The sequence below is a fragment of the Mixophyes fleayi genome, chromosome 11 (genome assembly GCF_038048845.1).
Source record: "Mixophyes fleayi isolate aMixFle1 chromosome 11, aMixFle1.hap1, whole genome shotgun sequence".
Classification (NCBI taxonomy): Eukaryota; Metazoa; Chordata; class Amphibia; order Anura; family Limnodynastidae; genus Mixophyes; species Mixophyes fleayi.
In genome coordinates this window covers 47,084,984-47,106,917 of record NC_134412.1, presented here as the reverse complement: position 1 = coordinate 47,106,917, position 21,934 = coordinate 47,084,984, and the positions used below count along the sequence as shown (strand labels likewise).

Genomic DNA, 21,934 nt, shown 5'->3' with positions numbered 1-21,934 from the left:
CTCCATGGCAGCCATTACAATGGGTTATTCCCTTTAAGCTTTAGATACAGACAGGAAATTAGAAACGCCCCCAAGAAGTACATAGTGCAGTGTCTCCTCTTCCCTTGTGTCTATTCCTGTCTCTAATACATTTAATCTGTGTCTAATTGGTTATCTTGGTAATGCTGATTATTTTCTGTCAGGTCACAGACCTCGCCTAATCATACGCTTGCACTGCATCATAGGTCACAGGGTGTCAAAATGGAGGAGAACTCTGAAACTGCTTAAGCAGTCACTGTTCTGGTGGAAAGACGACCACCTCCTCCTGGTGACTAGACAGCAGACAGAGTCCAGCCAGAAGGGCACTCGCTCTAGACTCTAGTTATGCCCCCAAGTTAGGGCTGGTTACATTTTCCTGGATTTTAGTTAGAAATTTAGTAATGCTCCAAGTCTGTGGAGACCGATTAGCCATACATTGGACTTTTGTGCCACACGTAATTCCCAGCCCTAAGGAAGCAACCCCAGACCCTAGAACAATTAAGGAATGGATGACAAAATAATTTTTGATTAAAGAGGATGCTATATACTTTATTTAGGTTGAAGAGAACAAGGTCAAAGCAAAGATGGACTCTTTAGAGGATACCAATTTACCCTCCTGTAGTTAAATGTGGGACATTAAAGAGCCAAGACTTTTTAATGTGGAAATTCTACTCAGGGATATATAAATATATGGGGATGAATGAAATATCAACCTCCACTGCAGTTCAGAAATCCCTGAGGATAGCAATAAAAGAAATTAAGTTTTTCCTCCTGTGAACCAGGTTATAAAGGATTAAATAAAGAATGGGATCAAGTGGAAAAGTCTCAGTAACCAGGAAAGATTAGAAAGCATGCTTCCTTTCAATGATCCAGAGCCACTATTCCCTTAGAGGACAGCAGCGCTCCAGGACAGACTAATGCTTTCCAGAAAATATTGTCTGCTAATATTTCCCTGGACATCTGTATGAAGAGCGAAATTGATTTCCTTTGCAAGGCATCATTGAATACCAATACCAATTCAGACAAATCTATGGCTTCAATGCTGGTAGCTTGGAGGGCTATCTGCGTGCATGGGCAGCAGACACTTAATTTAAGAATAGCCTTGCAATACTCCCATGTGAAGGTTCTTTGCGCTTTTGTAGTAAACTAGACATGATTCACAGGTTTTCTGGGGGTAAATTTAGCAGTCTGCTGCAGGACCTGAAGGTGAAGCATTTTCCTTCATCCTGATCTCGTCAACAAGTTAAACATGTAAAAAGTTATAAGTCTAACGTACAATAAACCAGATAAGGTGAAGCAACTATTGCCTGGTTCAGTCCCCACCACCTGTTTGGTGACAGGATCAGGAGGATTAACCGAAAGAAGCCAGTGAAGATACACTGAAGTAAGAAAGGGCGTGTAGAAAAAAGAAATCTGATTAAATTAGTGCAGCTCCAGCCACAACCAAGTGGGCAACTAGATGACACAAAGGTTCCCCGATTACGACGAACACAGGTAAGTGATAATCCCGCTGAGAGCATCAGATTAAGAAACCGAGGACTCTGGAGGATCTCGTCTTCTCCTAGCACCTCCAGGGCTGTCCACCGTTTGCCAAGAATCTGAACTAGTCGGATGCAGTCGAGCAAAATGCTGTTGTCAATCCGGACGCGGCATCACCTGTATACCAAGCTGCGAGCAAAATGGGTTAATATCTTGAGGTGATCTCAGAATTCAGTTTTTCCATTGATGGACACTTGCAAGTTGAAGGGGAATCCACAATGATATTTAATGTTCGTAGCACGTAATGCATCAGTTAAAGGTTTAATCATACGACGCATCTGCAGAGTGCTCCATGAAAGATCTTGAAAGATTTGAAGTCTGTTACCGTCGTACTCTATGCCGTTCAGCTTCCACGATTTTTGAATAAATCGCCTCCTTCGGTACAGAACAGTGTAGCCGACAGATCACGTCTGTTTTCCGTTCAGATGGGGAGCCCCTTGTTCTCAAGGCCCTATGAGCCCTGTCAAATTGGATATTTGTGGAGAGGTCTTGCTCCAGAATCCCATTGAAAATTTTCGTGAGGAAGTCAATTAGATCTTGTGTAGATATATCCTCAGGGATTTCATGAATATGCAGATTGCTCCTGCGACCCCTATTATCCAAATCATCAACTCTACTCTAATAAGAGATCTTGGGCCTGCCGAGCAACCGTTTTGCTGAGAAGATCGTGTCGTGCCACATACTCCTCTTTGAAATCTTCAAACGTGGAGATTCTAGACGAAAGACGGGTTAACTCAGATTGTAGAGTGGCGACCTCCTTCTTGACGGTCTTTAAGACTGGATTCCAGTAACTCAAAGTCTCTCTTAGAAGGAAGCTCAGCCTTTTTTTGGTAATAACTTGACTAATTGCAGGATCGCCCCCATTTCTCCAATGTTGGTACTCACAGGGCACACAGTAGAAGAGGTTTCAATAGGAGTAGCCATTTTTGCAGCCTTAGGGGCTTCAGGTGAAGACGGAGGGCTACTATCTTGTTCCAAAGGAGTAGCTGCAGAGTGTAAATTTTGCCGTGGATCTTGACGCCTGGGAGTATCCGCAGGTTTTCCGTGTATCCGGTTGGACTGGCCTTTCTCATATATATGCAGAGTGCCCTGATAGGTCCCACTACACCAAGGCTCTCTATCCACAGTGGGGGCCGGTGACTAACGGTTTCGCGGCCAGAGCAACTTCCAAATCAGTAGAGCCACAGCCTGTAGTCAGCTTGCCCCGCCGTGTGATGAGGCCTTTCCCGGAGACAGGTAAGTGCAGAGTGGTGGATGGGCTGGGAAGCCGACGGTCCTCCTCTCTGTAGCAAAAGGTCGTTTGATGCAGTAATGAGATGGAGCTGGCCGCCATCAATATCCGGGGGTCCCAAGTGTAGAGGCGATCCCCAATGGCCTCTGGTGACCTGTCTGATGATCCGATGGGCCTCAGCGCGACCACTCAGTGCCGAGTCAGGCGCAGTTGTTTCTATCAGCCCCAGTAGGCCCCAAGCCAGAAGTTGCTTCGTGTGGTCTCCCCGGGCACCATAAACACACTTGGGAGAACACCCATCCGTATCAGCCAAGCTCACAGGGTATTTAAGGTGCTTAAAACCTCCGGTAAGGCTTGATTTTTTTCCAGCCTCAAAGAGGAGCACATTAAAATTACGACCAGGAAATATAACTTTCATTGAAATAATAAGCCAAACAATTATCACTGCAATATATTCTGTAGGTGGCAGCGCTGCTCTAGCAATTGCAGGGCTTAATGACCTACAAGCTTCAGATTTGCATTTTTGCCGCCATTCATACAGTATTTTAAGTGAATAGAGCAGTAAATGTGGCCTATAGTGGTGGCATAACCTGGTGTTGGACTTTTAATTGATAAGTCAATGATTGCATATTGACACATCTTTCTCTTGGTAGGTAAACATTGTTCTGTGCCTTGTCTATTTGAGCTCTCAGAAATATTATCTGTAGTGATGGCACAAGATAGCTCTTTGGCTTGTTTATAATTCCTTAACATACCATTACTAGAGTGACCCTTTATGTTCTCTATTCTACCACTAGTGTAGTAAAGACATTGGTGAAATATCTCTGATGTTGTCAGACCTAAGGGAAAGCAAGTGTACTGAAACTGCTGTTCCAGGGCGCAGAACCTGAGGATAGAGATATGGAAGTAGGAACCCAGAAGATCTATGGCTGCTTCACTTATAGCAGTGAGAATTTTCCATGTGAACATGATGAAATGCTACCCTATTTCTTACAATGTCCAGAACCTATTGATCTGGAATAGCAATTGTCAATTTCTCAGCATACAACTGGCTATTGGAGTAATGGTTCCTCGCACCTACCATGACTCTCCCTGACTTTTCTTTAGCCTGAAGATGAACATTTCAATAGCTATTGTTGGAAGTGCCCCTGTTTTTTTTTTATTAAGCAAAAAAAAAAAATCTTCGTTTTTTAAGCATTTTCATTGGCGCGTCAGAGTTCCTGGTTTATCCCTCTTGGAGGTTCTATTAACCACAAGACTTGTTGTGCTTTAGTTACGGTTATTGCTATTGTTACTGATTCTATTTTGAAAACTTTTATAATGTTTGCCAGACTTATTGATGTTTCTGTCAGTCACTGTTGCTAACCCAGGGGGGGTTTCTCCCCAAACCGCAGCAAAAATCCAGAGAGATGGGAGTGGCCCCTCCTCTCCCGTTTCCCAGGTGCGGTTTAATTGTGTGTTACTTGTTATGTCTTTGTAAGTCATTGCGTCTGTATGTCTTTTTATTGTCCTGTCCCTTCTGTGGTTTCCCTTCCACTGTTCTCCCAGTAGTGTTAATTTACATAATCCTCTCATCGTCCTCTAAGCTCAGGCCTATCTCATATCTACAACTGCTGATTCAATTGGTTTGTCTGTTTGACATCAGAGGTGCTTTTCTGATTTTTGTAGATCTCCCATGACAGTCCAACTTAAATTGGTCTTAAATTGGTCACTTAAGTTGTTATATGATAAAGTCAAATTAGATTTTCACAGGTGTCGCCACCGTTTCTTTCGCTGGGGTAATAGACTAGGTACTATGTTAGCGAGAGCCTTGCGCAAACGAGCTTATATTGCCATGCTCAAGGATGGTAAAGATCGACACTAAGTTAACTTCGGATATAGCCAATGCTTTTCACACCTATTACACCAAATTATATAACCTTGAGACCCAGGTTAATGGTTCTGATGGCACCATTCCTGCAGCCCAGATTTTGACATATTTGAAGGAGGTGGGCTTTCCCACTTTCTCAAGCTTAGACAGATATGCTGGAACAACCCTTTACTGAAGGGGAGTTGAGGGAGGCAATTAAATCTACGCCTGTGGGTAAGAGCCCGGGCCCTGATGGCTTTACCATCGCTTACTATAAGACTTTCAAAGACAAATTGATACTTTTGATGGTGTCGGCCTTTAACTCGATTTCCAGGGATGCCTTTTTCTGCCCCCAGAGTTTAGAAGCACACAAAACGGTGATTCCTAAGGAGGGGAAGAATCCCTCTCATTGCACGAGCTATAGGCCTTTCTCTCTGCTTAATGTGGATGTTAAGTTGTACGCAAAACTTATTGCAAATAAATTAAAGACGCTACTTCCAGAGATAGTTCATTCGGATCAGGTGGGTTTTGTCCCAGGTCAAGAGGCACGGGACAACACTACCAAGGTGACAGATCTGAATTATCTGGCTTCTCATTCAGTTACAGCATCAATGCTTTTGTCCACTGATGCAGAGAAGACTTTTGATTGCGTAAGTTGGCCTTTTATGAGAGGGATCCTTGAACATCTGGGCGTGTCCACTCTCACCACTCATTTTTGTGTTGTGTATGGAGGCGTTGGCAAGAGCCCTCAGGGCCAACACAAATATCTCTGGACTGCAGGTTGGAGAGAAAGAACACAAACTTGCTCTATTCGCAGATGATCTTTTAGCCATCATTACCAATCCAGTTGTCTCTTTACCCAATTTGGTTGGCGAGTTTCAAAAGTTTGGCGTGTTATCCAATTTTAAAATTAACACTAAATCTGTGGCTTTGAATATCAAGAATCCGACCTCAGTGGCGGAGGAACTAAAGCTTGCCTTTCCTTTCATTTGGCACCCTTCACAATTACATTTTTTAGGGGTGATACTTTCTAGTGACCTCTTGTGCCTTTATGACCTCACTTTTAGGCCACTTTTGGGCAGGCTCCGGACAGATTTGAGGGTGTGGCAGAGTAAGAATTTTACTTGGATGGGTCGGGTTAACAATAAAAATGAACGTGCTTCCCCGCCTTTTGCATCTCATTCAGACTTTACCGATCCACGTTCCGGACTCTTGGATTCAGGGCATCCATGGAATTGAGCACGAGACGTCCTAGATTTGAGCACAACATATTAGACACTTGGGAGGCCTACAACTTCCTCACTTTTACGCTTATTATGATGCAGCAATATTGGTTAGAGTAATGGAGAGGTCTGGTCAGGTTGGGTCGAAACAGTGGGTTGACATTGAGTCACTTTATCTAGATTCTCCTGCTGCCACACTACTCTAGCTCTCCAATATTCCAAGAATTGCTCATCCTACCATAGGTCCCACGTTCGTGAAATGGTCCAAGCTTAGAAATTTCTCATAGATTTCCTCTCCAATCTCCCCACTAACTACGATTTTAAAATTATCCAATGTTCCCTCTTGGCACTGCTTCGTTAGCTTTCAAACAATGGTCTCAAGCTGGGGTCCATCGTGTCAGCCAGTTGGAGGATGATACGGGGGTTCTCTCATTTACAGAGATCCAATCCAAATGGGATACGCCTAATATAGAGATTTGGAGATATCTGCAGATTATTAAACACATCCTGTAGTCGGGTCTTCCAAGACAACACACCTCTAGGAGTTTAACTGTTTTTGAATCCTTGTGTTGCAGGGCACCTTGTCCCCCGCATTATCTCTCAACTATATATAAGCTTTTGGTAGAACATCTATATGTGTCCCCTCCGAAATTTATTACAGAGTGGGAGAGAGATCTAGGTGTTGAGTTACAAGATGCCAACTGGTCCAAAATTTTCCAAGCAGCTCATGCGTGTTCTAATGTTTCAATCCTAGAAACTCACTATAAGGTGCTTACTAGTTGGTACAGATGTCCGGCTTACCTGGCGAGGATTTTCCGCGGGGTGCCCGGCATTTGTTGGAGATGTAACCAGGGATCTGGTTCTCTCTTGCATATCTGGTGGGACTGCCCCATGTTGCAAACGTTTTGGTGGTGGACATCACGTGGAAGTTGCTAGGTCAAAGTACACAAAGAACACTCCGGTGTTCTGCCTATTAAATAAAGTCGACATGCCTATATCACGCTTTAAATAAATCTGTTAAAAATGTATAATCTCGACAGCGAAGGCAGTGATTCCAGTGAAATGGAGATCAACTACGCCTCCGAGTATTTGGGACTGGTCTAATAGATTGGAACATTATAGGATCATGGATGAGATACACCTTTCTGCAACAGACTCTTTTGAAACGTATTATGACATTGGGGTCCATGGTTAGACCTTTTAGATTACCTAGAGTCCCCGATCTCAGATTGGGCTAATTGACTGGTGTGGTTCCAATTTTGTATCCGAATACTGGCTTGGCAGGGCAGGCCATATGGGTTTGTCTGGTATCTGGCAGATATACAATTTGCTGGGTTAGCGGGGCTCTAAACTGAGGTTTTGAGTGAGGAGTTTGGCAGCAAAGTGGCCTAGTGGTTAGCACTTCTTGCCTCACAGCACTGGGGTCATGAGTTCAATTACCAACCATGGCCATATCTGTGTGGAGTTTATATGTTCTCCGTGTTTGCGTGGGTTTCCTCCGGGTGCTCCGGTTTCCTCCCACACTCCAAAAACATACTGGTAGGTTAATTGGCTGCTATCAAAATTGACCCTAGTCTCTCTCTCTCTGTCTATGTGAGTGTATCTGTTAGGGAATTTAGACTGTAAGCTACAATGGGGCAGGGACTGATGTGAACGAGTTCTCTGTACAGCGCTGCGGAATTAGTGGCGCTATATAAATAATTGATGATGATGATCTTTCCAACATATGACAACTGCATTAACCTCCTCCTCATGCACAGATAAATAATGAAGAGCCAGGAGAAGAGGAAGCCATATCTCCCCCATCCTGGCAAAAAGAAACTGAAGGGCATTCTTATTTGAAAGGTGCTTCCTTAGTTATTGTCTAGTGAACACCCTGCACTACAAAATGCTTTAAGAAATCCAGAGAAGATCCATTTCTTGCAATATTAAAAAAAAAAAAAAAAAAAAAAAAACACACAAGAAAATACAAACAAAACCAACCAACAATTTTTAGCTATTTGGGGTACATAATGTTTTTTCGGCTGTGAAAGAAGGTATAATAGGATTCTTGTACTTGCCATAAAAAAAAATCCTCTCTCGTAGTCCATTGGGGGACACTGCGATACATAGGGCTATAATAGGTGGTACCAGGAGTCCAGGCACTTAAACAGTTAAGCCTGTTAGTTTAACACCTGCTATACCCCTCATACAGGAAGGCTACTCCATTTATGTCCAACAAAGCCTGAAGGAGGGCCAAATCTAAGGTTAACTAACCACAACACCAGTGACAACCATTCAACACTCAGAGCGAGGGAAGGCACGCAATGGACTAGAAAGGGATTTTATGGCAAGCACAAAAATCTTATTTTCACATACGTCCTATTGGGGGACATTGCAATACACAGGGGACATACCAAAGCTGCCCCCTAACAGAGGGACTGCTCCGACACGGCTGCATGGAAAACCTTAAAGCCAAAGCTGGCATCCTGAGATGCAAACCCCTGTAACCTTTGACAAAGGTGTGGACAAATGGCCACGTAGCCGTCCGGCACAGCTGTTCAGCAGAAGCTCTGTGGCCCGCCGCACAGGAAGTGCCCACAGTCCTAGTGGAATGAGCTGACAAACCTCCTGGCAACAGCCTATATGACCTCGAGTAAGCCAGTTTAATTGTGGAGGTGATCCACCGGGCTAGAGAGACTTTGGAGGCAGGCCAACCTTGTTTGTGCACATCAAAGCACAAAAAGATGAGGTTTTGCGAAGAGCGATCTACATATTGCCTAAGGGCTCTGATCGTGTCTAAAAGTAGTAAGGACCGAGATCTTGGAGAAAAAGCATAAACAGTTTCCTGATTTAAATGAGAACGGGGAAAAAAAAAACCTTAGGAACAAAGGCGGGCTAGGAATCAAAAGTTAATAGTATATGATGTTGGACCGCAGCTCCCTACAAACAGATATCTGAATCTGCCAATAGATAGAAAGAATAAAAAACAATAAAGGGGCGCTGTATCCAACAAATGATATTTATTAAAATTCAATTAAGTAATAGACAGATAAAATACCAATAGGCATGCAGTAAAGATAACAGCAATATATGTACAATACTATAGCCACCAAATAATGTCAAATGTAAATCGCTATAATGATTCACATTAATATACTTGTGACTCCCGAGGACCAAAAGCAGCTGGTAAACATATACAATACGAATGAATGTATAAATAAACTTGGAACCAATTAATCCAGATAAAAAAAAAACGGGTGCAGACACACTTGATTGTTAATCCAAGTAAGAAGAAACCATGTAATTGGAAAATATTGGATACGGTTATTATGATACTTAGTAATGTGTAGACAACCGCTGCAGCAGTTGGGAACAATTAGAATCCTTTGATGTAAGCTGAAGGCAAACAATTTTACATCTAGAGAGTAATGAGCTCTCCTTGAAACCAACAATGTCCACCTGCCAAGCAGGTATAACTTAATTTAAGATGGATATAAATGCGTATTTTGAAACAAAAAGGTCACACACAGTCAGAACATACACTCTTAAAGACAAGAAAAACATGCTAAAGAGAGCATTCTGAAACAAGGAAAAACCTGTCCTGATGAAATAGCACAGCAGGGTCCATTCTCAGAGAACAAAATGGCGCTGAAATTCCCTGTAGATGGCACCAGGAAGTGGGGGAGAAGTCCCCCTTCCTTCTTCCAAGAAAAAATGGCTGCCCTCTGTAAATGGAGAAAACCTCTGTGTGTGCAACAGCAACCACAACTGTACTCTCCGTGTTACCGGAAATCTTGCTGTGGCTGCTAGTGTTCCTCCGCTGTGCAATTGTTCATTGCCTGGGGGGGGGGGGATATGCGATCCCAGCACCCATCCTTGTGCTGTGATCATGGCTGTCAGTGCAAATTCATGCGGATAGCTGTTCTGGGGGCAATTGTAAATGTGACCTGCCGGCTGTTAAGGCTACTCACCCTGGCTCAGAGACCCAGGGTGGAGAAAGGCCACCCACCCCTTGGGAGGCATCCCTGAGCCCAGCATTCTCTCCTAACCTAGTTAAAGAGGAAAATAAAAAATTAAATAAAACTAAATTCAGAGCACTAAAACAAAAAAGGACTATGGTTTTAGTGCTATGGTTTTAGTAATTTGGTTTGGACTATGCCCAAACCAAAATTACTGATATTGAAATGTGACCAGCCCAAAAGGTGCCAAAATAGGCTCAGCAGCTAAGGGATTAAATACATTTTAAAAGAGTGCAGTGTCACACACCACCACTTTAGCAATTAATAGTGGGGGGGGGGGGGGGGGGGGGGGAGTCTCTCCTGCCAGAAAGACATTGTGACAATGGGGTTTATAGTTGCTGGAATCTGAAATTAGAGCACATTAAATTTGAAAGAGTTGAGGCTAGCTCCACCCCCACTATGCTCCCTCATCTGGAGCCAAACTATTTTAGTTTGTGCTCTTTGGAGAAGGGTGTATTTTGTTTTTAGGCTTTTGCTCTGTGCTAGCTTTTTTATTGCCAATTTCTTTAATTTTAAAAATTTTAGTTTTGTGTGTGCTGGCATAACGCATTAAATGCAGATCAGGGACGCCTTCCAGGGAATGAAGGATCTGTCAGCCGCAGTCACTCTGGGTCCCTGATCAGGGGAGAGTAACCATCAGGCTTTCCTCTCAAAGATATTCGACAGCTCCTCAGAATTACTATACAGCAGTGTGCGCCGATACAGGGCTGTGGCTAATTTCAGTGCCATTCCCTAGCAATTAGCAGCGTCTCTAAGTAATTAGAGGACAACTGTCGAATCAGTTAAGTGAGTACCTGGGTTCGGCAGCAGAGGGGAACATATGCAGCAGAAGGGAGGCACTGTGTGTGGGGTCTAGGGTCATATGAAGCAAGAAAAATGTTGATAAGGTTATCCTATTACTTAGGGCCTTAAACTATATTCAGAAAAAGTGCTTTGCATTCTTCTATACACATATTGTATTTTTGTTAAATCAATTAAGATATTGTATCTCCGTAAATCAAAATCAGATATTTTGTGTTAATATTCTGTCTGAAATCAAGAAGCTAACCACAAAGGAAATTTGAGCACCTGTTTTGATGAAACTTTGCAGAATCAAGAAGTTATGCCAGCCTCAAGGATCCCGATTGTAAAATCAATAAGGAATTTAAAGACATTTAGCAGTTTTGAGATTACCAAGCTTGACCGCTATCTTATTTTATACCTGTTTTTTTTGTTATAAGAACTTTCCAGAATATTACAATTATTTTCCATTGACGTGATTGTTGTGACGTGATTAATGTCTATAAAATATGAGCTATTTCAATAAGTAAAGTCAGTTCAGTTTGGACACCAGACACTCTGTGTGGTCTCTATTTCCTGAGCTCCAATTGATCGGTACTGCTGCTGCCACACCCAAAAACATCACCATTGACTTGTCAATTGAAGGTAGTTATACATCTGTATAGAAATACAGAAGGTCGTCCCGACAAGTGTGCGCACCTTGCCTGCCGGGTGAAGAGGCTCATCCCTTGTTGTTTGGCAAGCTTCCTCAGTGAAGGCCACCATTTTCCTTACTTTCTCTCCAGAGGTTGAGAATCACAATGGCAGGTGATGTACTAGATGCAGTGTTCCCAAGCCGACAAAAAAGGTCTCTGAATAACAGGACGAGCCACCATATCACAGTTGTGGGTGGACCAGTCTTCTGTGGCAATGAAATTGCATTCCTAAAACTGCAGATCTTATCAAAATTCCCCATTGCAGATTCTTTACCAAAGTTCTGCCTACTTGCATACTCAGGTGGCCAATCTAAAGAAGAGTCAGTCGATCCAGAGTTGGCTATGACCTTACTCTACACGAACGTACATCTGTCTTGGACCAGTAATAGGTTATCTCCAGTTTAGTGACTTTGGTTTCACCAGTACTCATTGTCCATCAATGTCCTTATTTCAGTTACCTACAAGGCGTTCTTGCAGGGGTAGAAGGTGGAAAGGCCTGGACTGTTCAATCATACAATGCAACAAGGGAAGCCTATATGAACCATCAAGGGAGTATGTGCAGTGCTATGCCTATGAGGGATACCACATGCATCATGTCTTGGGTGGGTCATATTATTATTATCATTTATTTGTTAGGCGCCACAAGGTTTCCGCAGCGCCGCACATAGTACAAACAGTAGACTATACAGGGTATAACAGTACAGAACAATAAACAAAAGTACCAATACTTCAGAAACTCCAGGCAGGCAGATGCAATAGACACGGAGCAGAAGAACGGGTAAGGAGACAGGAGGGAAGAGGGCCCCGCTCAAGCTCGAGCTTACATCCTAAGGGAGGGTTAAACAGACCAGGCACAAGAGGAGCCAGTTGAGGGAATGGGAGAGAGGGGAGAATGAGTGGAGGAGATGGGGGTTAAGTGGATGGTTGGTAGGCTTTGAGAAAGAGGTGAGTTTTGAGTGCACGTTTGAAGGAGCACAGAGTAGGAGAGAGGCGGATGGAGCGAGGGAGGTCATTCCAGTGAAGGGGGGCTGCACGGGAAAAGTCCTGGATTCTGGAATGGGAAGAGGTGATCAGAGTGGAGGAGAGGCGGCGGTCATTGGCCGAGCGCAGGGAGCGGGTGGGAGTGTGAATGGAGAGGAGGTTAGAGATATAAGGGGCAGTAGAGTGGGAGAGAGCCTTGTAAGTGGTGGTGAGGAGTTTGAAAAGAATTCTGTAGGGGTAGGGGAGCCAGTGTATGGCAAGGCAGAGAGGGGAGGCAGAGGAGGAGCGGCGTGAGAGGTAGATGAGTCTTGCGGCCGCATTCAGTATAAAGCGGAGGGGGGAGAGACGGGAGTGGGGGAGGCCGGTGAGGAGGAGGTTGCAGTAATCCAGGCGGGAGATGATGAGTGCGTGTATGATGGTTTTGGTGGCCTCCTGAAAGAGAAAGGGACGGATGCGGGCGATGTTGCGTAGTTGGAAGCGACAGGCTTTGGGCAAGAGAATGAATGTGGGGGGCAAAAGAGAGAGGAGTCAAGGGTGACACCGAAGCAGCGGAGTTGGGTGACAGAGGAGATGGTGGTGTTGTTAACGACAATGGAGAGGTCATGGTGGGATGGGAAGCTGGGAGGAGGAAAGACAATGAGTTCAGTTTTGGAAATGTTGATTTTGAGAAAGCGCTCCGACATCCAGGAGGAGATGGAGGAGAGGCAGTCAGATACCTGAGCGAGGAGGGTGGAGGAAAGATCAGGTGAAGAGATGTAAAGTTGAATGTCATCAGCATAAAGGTGATACTGAAGGCCAAAGGAGGAGATGAGAGCACCAAGGGAGGAAGTATAGAGCGAAAAGAGTAGAGGGCCTAGAACGGAGCCCTGTGGGACTCCTACAGCGAGAGGGTAGGAGAAGGAGGAAGAACCAGACATGGATACAGAGAAGGAGCAGTTAGCGAGGTATGAGGAGAACCAGGCATGGACAGAACCAGAGAGGCCGAGAGAGAGATCAGAGTTTGCAGCAGGAGGGGGTGATCCACGGTGTCAAAGGCTGCGGAAAGGTCAAGGAGGATGAGTAGGGAGAAATGATCCTTGGATTTGGCCGATAGGAGATCATTAGTAACCTTGGCCAGGGCAGTTTCGGTAGAGTGGAGGAGGCGGTAGCCGGATTGGAGAGGGTCAAGGAGGAAATTTTCCGAGAGGTGCCTGGTTAGGCGGCTGCAGACAATTCGCTCAAGTAATTTAGAGGCATAGGGGAGAAGAAAGATAGGGCGATAGTTGACAGGAGATGTGGGGTCGAGATTGGGTTTCTTGAAGATAGGAGAGATGAGAGCATGTTTAAATAAAAGGGGTACTACACCAGAGGAGAGTGATAGGTTGAAAAGGTGTGCGAGGTAAGAGCAGGCAGTGGGAGAAAGAGAGCGAAGGAGGGGAGAGGGGATGGGATCGAGAGGGCAGGTAGAGGGTGGAGAGGAAAGAATGAGAGCGAACTTCTTCACCTGTTGTAGGGCCGAAGGAGCACCAGAGTTGGGTGTTGGTGGGAGGTGAAGCGAAGAGGGAGGCGGGAGAAGGGGAGATGTTCAGTCTGATGGCCTCAATTTTGGAAGAGAAAAAGGTGGCAAAGTCAGAAGTGGACAGGGAAGACGGGACAGAAGGGGGTGGGGGGGGAGAGTAGGGAGTTGAAGGTGGCAAAGAGGCGGCGGGGATTGGAGGACTGAGAAGAAATGAGGGACTTAAAGAAGGATTGTTTGGCGAGGCAGAGAGCGGAGCAGAAAGAAGAGAGGATGAATTTAAAGTGAAGGAAGTCGGCCAGGGAACGAGATTTCCTCCAGAGGCGTTCAGAAGTGCGAGAGCACTTTTGGAGGAAGCGGGTGAGTTTTGAGTGCCAGGGCTGGGGAATAATGCGGCGTCTGCTGACAGTAGAGGCCGGGGCAAAAGCGTCCAGGGCAGTAGAGAGGGAGAGATTGTAGAGGGAGGACGCCTGGTCAGGACAGACCAGGGAGGGAAGGGGTGATAGGAGAGTTTCAAGAGAGGACAAGGAGGTATGGTCAATAGCGTCAAGGTTGCGCCTGGTGTGGGTGGCTTTGGGCGAGGCAGGAGCAGGGGAGGAGGACAGAGTGAAGGAGAGGAGATGGTGGTCAGAGTGTGGGAAGGGAGAGTTGGAGAAGTCAGAGAGATCACAGAGGTGAGAGAAGACAAGGTCAAGGGAGTGACCAAGACAGTGGGTGGGGGAAGAGGTCCACTGAGTGAGGCCTAGGGAGGAGAGGGCGAGAAGTTTGATGGTGGCGGGGTCAGAACAGTTGTCAATAGGAATATTAAAGTCACCAAGTATGATGGAGGGAAGGTCAGAGGAAAGGTAGTGGGGGAGCCATGAAGCGAAGTTGTCAAGGAAAAGGGAGGAGGGGCCTGGGGGACGGTAGATGACGGAGACACGGAGGTGGATGGGGAGAAGAGCCGGATGGAGTGTACTTCAAAGGAAGAGAAGGAGAGGGAAGGTAAAGTGGGAATGACCCGAAAAGTGCAGTTGGGGGAAAGGAGGAGACCCACTCCAGCTCCTGGACGCTCATCCGGTCTGGTGGAGTGGGTGAAGGAGAGGCCCCCATAGGAGAGGGCAGCAGGTGAGGTAGTGTCAGAAGAAGTAAGCCAGGTTTCAGTGATGGCAAGAAGATTTAGAGAGTTGGAGATGAAGAGGTCATGGATGGAGGCCAGTTTGTTACGGATGGACCTGGAGTTCCAGAGGGCACATGAGAAGGGGAGGGAGGGAAGAGGGGAGATGCGGATGAGATTGTCAGGGTTGATAGAGCTAGGGGGAGGGTGAGGGGTGGAGCAGCGAGAGATGGGCGAGAGAAGGGGGCTGGGGGAGAGGATGGGTATAGGAAAGGAGCGGGGTGGCATGGTGAGGGACAGGGATGGACGGGGAATAATAGAAGTGGCAAGGGTAATTAACACAGAGGTGAGGGCAGCAAAGAAAGACAGAAATGGACCAGAGCAGATAAGAGGCTTAGTTAGATTAAGGATAGACGGAGTAAAGTAAAACAAAGATTTAGTAAAATTAAACTAGTTAGATTAAGCTAAATTAGAATAGGGATTGACAGAACAAAGTAAGACAAAGACAAAGACAAGACTGTAAGAGACAAAGGAATGGAGCAAGAACAAAAGGCGGTCGCAGAAGCAATATAAAGTGCCGTAAAGAATTAAAATAAAATGGAGAAAGTTAAAAATGCAAATAAAATACAATAATTAAGATAGAATAATCAATATAAAATACAGTACAATACAATAAAATAAATTGCAGTAAAATAAGGTTAAAATAAGCTTAAGGTAAGTTAGAAATGAAAACAAGGTGGCGAAAATAATGTAGGGCTGCAGAGAGCCGATACCGGGTCCAGGAAGACCGGGAGTCCAGGGAGGTACAGGGTCCAAGGCAGGAAAGTCCAGGGAGACCAGAGAATCAGGAGAGTCACGGTGAGGACAAGAGCCACGCTGAGGCGGTGAGGCAGAGTCACAGGCCCGGGGAGACGGTGAGATGGTTGTGGAGAGTAAGGCAGCGTTGAGAGGCTTCATTTCGGCAGCAGGAGAGAGCATCAGGACCGGAGCAGTGCCGCGTGGAGGGCAGCTACAAGGGGAGCTGGAGACAGCATCAGGAACTGGAGGAGCATGATCAGGGGCTGGAACTGGAGCAGCAGGCGTCTGGACCGGGGCAGTCGGAGACAGCAGCGGGACCAGTGCAGGCGGAGGAGAAAGAGCAGCACACCGTTGGTAAGGGATGGTGGCGTGGAGGTCGGAGACCAGACGTGGCAGCGAGGAGGCCGGTGACCGAAGACAGCATCAGGAAGACGGAGCAGCACGTGGAGCCGGAGTCAGCGCCACCCGTGAAGATCAGCGGAAAGATCAGCAGCGGTCGGTATCAGGGTCCTCAGAGCAGCGGAGAACACAGGAAGAACTTCAGGCGGAGAAAGTAGCAGCAGACGGCGTCAGGATCAGCGGAGCTGGGAACGGAGGCATCACAGGCGATCAGGGTAAGAGACAGCAGAAATGCTGTAGAGGTGTACCCAGGTGGAAGGCTGGTTCAAGGGGCTGAAAGAGGAATGTAGGGCCCCCAAGCCACAGCAGCGAGAGGCAGCAGGCATCAGAAGGGCATCTCCGGGTGGAAAATGCGGGGCCCAGAGGAGGATCCAGCTGGGCTCCAACGGAGAGCGGACAGGACACGTCTGTCCTGTTCAGTGTGGTGAGGTCAGGGTAGATAGGGCCCACTCCAGCCTTAGTGTTCCAGTGAACTAGGTCACATTCATTTAGGGTGTGAAGAACAGAGGCAGATTACCAAAGCAGGAACAGTATACACCTGGGAGAATGGTACCTTCACACAGAGGCGTTTGCTCTACTAGTAAGACATTGGCCAGAGATAGACCTCATGACACCCCCTTCTGAACTTCAAAGTTCCTCAGTTCTGTGCGAAGTCCAGGGACACCAGGGCTTAGTACACTGCCATCATGACAATACCATGGAAATTTCATCTGGCATACCCGTTTCCACTGATCCCCATGCACCTGCGGGTGTAAAAAAATAAAAATAAGTAAAATAAAAATAAAAAATACCCCGTGAGGCTGCCATCCTGGTGGCTCTGGATTGCCCACGGAGGGCATGGTACCCAGACATCCTAGGGATAGCAAGAGTTCACCTTGGTTGCCTTTGTCCTGATCTGTCCTAGTGTCCTCTTTGGTGCTGCTGTTTAGATAGCGTGGCTTTGACGGCATGGCTACTGAAGCAGTGAATCTTTAGGCTAGAGGATTTTCACACAAGGTGGTCCAGAGGATGATTAAAGCTTGAAAGCCAATTCCTAATCGGGAATGTTAGGCTTAGATGTAAGAAAATTCACACATCTAGGTTTAGACTTTGATGTCAGTTATCCTTTCTACATGATGGCTTGACAAAGGGCCTCAGGCTATCTTAACTAAATATGCAGATGTCTGTACTATCCATTTTCTTCCAGTGCAAGTTGGCGTTCCTTCGAGATATGCAAACCTTTTACAGGGAGTCCTTCATGTTCAGCCCTAGTCAATGATGGAGTAAATATGATGGGTGCAGAACCTAGAGACCTAAATGTAGTGTTCAGGGCTAATACTAGAGATCTCTTTGAGCCCTTAGAATCCAGTTGATCATCGTTAGGTCACCTGTAACATGGTGTTTCTACTGCCCATTTCTTTGGCATGATGTGTTTCTGAATTGGGGTCTCTGGAATGTAACCTAGTTTCTAATTTTTTCACTCCTACAGGGCGCCACCTAGTATTAAACCCTCTTTTATTCTGAAGGTATTCTGTAGTTTGCACTTGAGCCAGGAAATTGCAGTTCCAATATTTTGCCCCAAGACCGACCTCTGATGCTAAAAGTCAGCAGAGGCAAGTCCTGATAACTGAAAGGGCCTTGGAGAAGGTCTTCTCGCAGAGGTAGATGCATTCCTTGACCTACCGCCATCGAGATTATGTCTGCATATCACACTAGACGCGGCCAGGCAGGGGCCAATAGTATTACTGGTAGTCGTCCCCCCGGCCACACTTCTCAGAATGCGGTGAATCATGGATATTGGGGGAAACAGATATACCAATCAGAAGTCCCATGGCATGGTCATGACGTCGACAGCTACTGTCTCTTGCCCAGAATCTTGGTAGCTTCCTGTTGTGCCTGGATGCCATGAGGACTAGGTCCGGAAGATCCATCTCCGAATCAGAGACTGGAAGACCTCCGGATGGAGTGACCACTCCCCCGGCATAATCGCATGACGGCTCAGATAATCCGCCTCCCAGTTCTGGATACCTGGGATGAACAGTGCTGAGACTGTGGCAAGGATCTGTGCTGCCACTGCCATTGCTCCTGCACTTCTGGTTCCCCCCGTCTGTTGACATAAGCCACTGTCATGGCATTGTCAGATTGAACCATGACCGGAAACCCCTGGAGTAAGGTCTGGTCTGGGCATCCCGAAGAGCTAACAGCATGGCTTTTAATTAGACAATGTTGATGGACAGGGAAGACTCCTGAATCGACCACAAACCCTGAAGCCGCAGAAGATGAAGAACCACGGTTCTCCATCCCTTTAAGCTGGCATCTGTGGTCACTATGATCCAGGACCACAGAGCAAAGAATCTGGCCACTGCCAGATGATCCTGAACCAGCCACCACTGAAAAGACATCCTTGCTTTGGAAGACAAACGGATTTTCTGACGTTCCAACTGCAAGAGGGAGCCTGACAATTTTGTTGAGATATACCACTGAAAACAGCAGGAGTGTACACGACCGAAGGGAATCATCTTGAAGGTTGCCACCATCTTTCCTAAGAGGCGCATTCATAAATGAAGTGTTGGACTGGGAGTGGCCAATTCCTGCAAAACTACTTTTCGTAACAACCTGGCCTCCTCCAGCAGGAACACCTTTTGCTCCTTTGGGTCTATGATGAGCCCCAGGAAGGTCATCTGCTGGCAGGGGGATCAAGTGAGATTTCCTTAAGTTTATTAACCATTCATGGTTCTTGAGGAACCTGATGGTTAGAGTCAGGTGTTGTTGTAACAAAACCCCCTGATGCGGCTTTGATGAGGAGGTCTTCTAAACACGGAACTATTTTTACTCCTCTGGAACGAAGACATGCTGCCATCACAGACATTATCTTTGTGAAAACTCTTGGAGCTGTGGAAAGGCCGAAGAGGAGAGCCTGAAATTGATAATGGGTTACGCCCACCCTAAATCTTCGTAGAGATTGATGCCCCTTCCAAATAGGGACATGAAAGTAAGCGTCCTTTATATCTATTGCTGCTAAAAACTAGTTTTCCTCTAGACCGTTGATTACTGATCAGAGGGACTCCATGCAAAATTTGTCCACCTTTAGCATTTTTAAATTTAAAATGGGTCGGAACGATCCCTCCGGCATTGAGACCAAAAACAGGTTTAAAAAAAAAAAAAACCTTGTCCTTTCTGGCTGTCTGGAGTTTGCAAATGACTCCTGCAGAAAGAAGAGAAGTGACACAGACTTGCATCGCCTGTCTCCTTTCTGGATCGCGGGCTAACAGGGTGGCAAAGAAGAGACGTGGGGCTGGCCCTAAAAGGTCTATCATGTAGCCTCTCGTCATAATCCCACGAGTCTTGGCGTTAGCCATTGCTCCTGAAACAAAAGCAATCATCCCCCCACCCTTGCAAGAAGGGGAGGGTGGCAGTCAGGATGCCAGTTTTTCCTTAACTTTGGCCGATGGGCGTCTCGAAGAGAATGAGGACCTGCCTCTGTATGAGTGACCCCTGGTATTAAACGGTCTGCCCCTAGTCGACTGACTTCTGGCAAAGGAACCCCCCCCGCCGAAAGGACTGCCTAAAGGAGTCAAATCAGGGAGGCCTAGCCTTAGAAACATTTACTGGCAGAAAAGTGCTTTTTCCACCTGTGGCTTGGGAGATAATATTGCCCAATTCTGGGCCAAACAAAGTAGTGGCTGAAAAAGGCAACGTCTCCAGGGATTTTTTTTAGACTCTGAATCCGCATCCCAGGACCTTAACCATAAAGTCCTTCTTGCCGACACTGCAAAAGCCTGTACAGAAGAGGAAATAGAGGTTGCATTTTGGGCCGCCTCATATAAATACCCAGAAACTTCCTTTAAATGCAAGGCAAGGGGAAGTACCTCTGAATCTTGTAACCCCTCAGCCAATTGTTCTGCCCATGCTTCCATTCCTCTGGCAACCCCAGCCGAAGAAAACATGGGTCTGAAAGAGGAACCAGCTGCCACAAAAATAGATTTTAAATGAATCTCTACTTTGCGGTCTGTGGGGTCCTGTAGGGCTGCAGTAACCGGAACCGTAGTGTGGCGAGCCAAAGGGGTATCAACCGTAGGGATCTGGTCCCAGCGAACAAGATCCTTTTCCTGAAGTGGATACAGGGAGAGGAACCTGTTAGGGATCTTAAACTTACGGTCCGGCTGTTTTCAGGCTCCCTCTGCGATATCTCTTAATTCCACAGATGGAGGAAACCGGATAGCGCGTTTTCTAACCTTTTTGAAAAGACCCTGATCGGAAGATTTAGGTTCATCCAGATCCGTAAGGTCCAAGGCTTTCCTCACTGCTAGAACCAGATCGCCAATACCCTGATTTTTTGAGGATTCCTCTGGATCTGTGATTTGAGCAGAGTGAGCCAAAAATGGGTTCGCCCTACTCTTCTGAATACAGAGAGGAACAAAAGAGGATTTGTAGACATAAGCCTCTTATTTCTTGACAGTCCAGATTTTGGCGATTCAAGCAACCTTTTTAACCTATCCAGGCCTCTGACCATAGATAAGGACCAAGCTGGTTCTTCAGAGGCAGAGCGTGGATTTGTGACCAGGGATGATGGCCCTGCGACCGCTATTTCCGATGTTTCGGCGGTAACAGGCATTCCCCCACTTGCTGGGAGGGCCGTTTGTTCTGAAGCAGCTGGATTAACAGCAGAGGCCAATATTAACTCCGTGGACTAAGTAAGAATTTGGGCCAGGGAAGTAACCTTCTGCGCCAAGGAAGTTACCATGCCGGTTCCTCTGGTATCGAAAGTATAATAGACCGGGCCTGCGTAGTGAGTGACCCCGTGACACAATCTGTACAAAGTGCCCCCGGGTCCTTTTGGGCAGAAGGCACTCTAACCTTACATGATGAACAATATTTTGTAAGAGGTGTTTTTCCCCTCTCTGACATATTTTTACAAGAGAAAAACCCCACACAATGCAATAGAAACAGTCACACAAGAAACAGTCTGACTAAATACGAGTATAGCAACTAGTCTATAACAGTAAAAGTTGTAACTTGTAACCAGTAATAAAAAGTGGTTGAAGATGGCCAAGTAGAATACTAAATGATTTTCTTTATTACTACTTGTACCATATAACAATAGCCTTCTATCTAATATGAATTGAAAAGTAAAACAATAAAAAGAATAATGGTACTTAGCCTTCCAGCCAAGCGCTCTATGCAGGAGAGGAGACAATCAGCAGTGTCCCTCCAGGCTGAGGAAGTCTGTTCCCGGGCTTCCTTTGGCGAGCAGATCGGACTCACTCATGTATATGTCAGGGTTGGAGGAGCTCTATATTCATCAGCTCCTCCCTCCCCCCCCACTCTGTTAAAAAAATAAAATAAAGAGACACTGTCCACTCTGTCAGTGAAAGCCGTTCGGCTCTCTCCCCAACAGAGCAGTGCCGCTGCAGTCACAAAAAGGAGGGTGTTCTCTATATATAGAACACACTCCACCGATCCACCAATAAAAAATAAAACCTATCTCTAACAAAATAAAGGTTAATAAATAAAAATAAAAGTAAAAAACTACTATCTGTAAAAGATAAACCCAACTCCTTGGGAACTTAAGATTTAAACTGAGGCTACAGGGGTTGGTAGAGGGGAGGGGTCAGTCAGCATACATTTAACAAAGTTAACTAGCCAAGTGCCAACTCCCCAAGCTCCCCTCCACAACCCATGGTAGCAGTGTCCCCCAGATAGGATGATAGAGAAAAGAGGATTATTTACTCACTGTAAAATCCATTTCTCCAACTCGCTCTGGCTGTTATGTGTGTTCTAGGTATTCTGTATTTATACCTAATTTGCCTCTTATGTGCTTTGTTATAAAACAGAGGTTGCCTCTGGATG

At 46.0% G+C, this 21,934-nt stretch overlaps 1 protein-coding gene across 2 annotated transcripts in view; it reads right to left on the bottom strand.

The window, feature by feature from the left end:
- CBL (Cbl proto-oncogene) overlaps window positions 1-21,934 on the bottom strand; it is an 85,149-nt gene that overhangs the window by 27,218 nt on the left and 35,997 nt on the right. The window lies entirely within an intron of this gene.